Raw genomic sequence first — 1,842 nt, forward strand, 5'->3', positions numbered from 1 at the left:
ACATATGTATTTCTGGTTAAACATGATTTGTGTAAAAATATTTACAACAAGCAAAGAACCTAAACCATTTTTAAAATACTTGGTCAATAATATTTTGTGTTCTGTAATATGCAAAAAAAATTTTTTTGCAACTTAGAAGGCCTTTCATAAGATTAGAAATTTTGAAGAGTAGGTCATCAAATAAAATATTGTGAAGATAATGCGTACAATGTGATTAGTGCAAATGTTAATACAAGATATGCCCATATAACAACATGATGACATTTGTTTAGCTTCAACTTAGGCAGCATCCAATGTGAAGGTTAAGGAAATATTACCTCCCTGAGTGGTTGGTTGAAAATGCCCATTATTTTGTTGCAGTATGTAATTTGAGGATACACATAAGATAATTTAAAGAATATATAACTTTGAACACAGCCATTTTACTCTTCAACCTTTGTTAGCTTTAATCAGGAGCTAAAGCTAAATCATTCTTTAGCTTTAATCAGTAGCAGGTCCCAGAATCTAGACCCTTCTTCTAAGTATCATGCACCTATTGCCCTACTTAAGTGACATGCTGAATTAATTAGAAATTTTGGAACATCAGCAAACAGGTGAGAACTAATATAAATAATATTATATTATACAAAGAAATGTAAATAATAATATATTATGTAAATAATATAAATAATATTATATTATGTAAAGAAAATACTTTGATAAAAAAGATAATAATGCTACTTTCACTGTACTTATATTTATGTGCAGAAAAACCAAGGTGTCATCAAGGCTATAGTATAAATATTATGGCTGCTGCATTTGCATAATTAAAAATATGATAATATTTTTAAAATATTAAAATTAGATTCTTCAATATAAGGTTGATGTGAAATATATAAATTTCTTATGTATAAACATTTTTATTTCCCAAAATTTATTTCCTTTTGCCCCTTCTTCTTAGCAGGAATGAAAATTCTCTCCCGATCCCTAAACTCCTATTCCTGGTGGCGACATCAGCCTGGGCATAGAAACTCAGAATTGCAAGTGTGTTCTTTTCAGCCCCAGACAGAGCTCACGTTGCAGGCCTCCAGAGCAGGGCCAACTGCAAAAGCAGCCTGATTCTCTGAGCATATGTGGGGAGAGCAGAGGACAATAGAAGAGTCCGCAGCTCATCCTCTCCTCTGAGGAACAGAAGCAGATCCTACATCCTTGAACTATTCTTCAAATCTGATGATGCTTCCTATCTGATCAGTGTCTCACTCCTCAGTGTACTCAGGTGATGTCTGATCACCCCGGGCTCTCTCTTCAGTTAGAATCCTGTCAGGGCAGTTCTGCCAGACTCCCTCACTGTCCCCGCTCCATGCTCCCTGTTAGCTCCAAGCACACACGAGCCCGTCCACCATTCAGAATCCACCTCAACAAACCACATTTCAGTGCATTCTATACTGAGGGTTATGTCCCAACCAAATAAAATCCTCCTCATAATTTTCAATAAGAGTCATGAGTAATTAGTCCTTTCACAGTGTTAAGGAGATTTTGACCAGCATTCTCTGATTCAAACACTCAAAATTAGTTCTGATCTGTCACAAACAAGAAACACTCAGTAGCAGGTCTCAGAATCAAGCTTTGTATATTAAGCACATCTGTGGCAACACATATTTTAGAAAATGATGGAAGGAAAGCACATTCAGGCTGTAATGACAAATGCCTGTAACGCCAGCTGCTCAAGACCCTTAAGCAGAGGAAACTCCTGCCCCAGGAGTTTGCTGGTTGCATAGTCAGCCCAGTAAGTCCTTGTCCCAGAAACTATGTAAACATGAGAAAGTGTCTAGAAATAAAAATAAAAGCAAACATGTGGATGTA

At 36.0% G+C, this 1,842-nt stretch overlaps 1 long non-coding RNA gene across 1 annotated transcript in view; it reads left to right on the forward strand.

Moving 5' to 3' along the window:
• The window catches only part of LOC106147626, a 21,860-nt gene extending 20,408 nt beyond the window's left edge, over nucleotides 1-1,452 (forward strand). Inside the window, exon 4 of the long non-coding RNA XR_001232564.1 lies at nucleotides 944-1,452. This is a non-coding gene — a long non-coding RNA (uncharacterized LOC106147626). The remainder of the gene's footprint in view (nucleotides 1-943) is intronic.
• The last annotated feature ends 390 nt before the right edge of the window (nucleotides 1,453-1,842 follow it).

Source organism: Chinchilla lanigera, unplaced genomic scaffold (assembly GCF_000276665.1).
Source record: "Chinchilla lanigera isolate Chin_1 unplaced genomic scaffold, ChiLan1.0 scaffold00199, whole genome shotgun sequence".
Taxonomy (NCBI): Eukaryota; Metazoa; Chordata; class Mammalia; order Rodentia; family Chinchillidae; genus Chinchilla; species Chinchilla lanigera.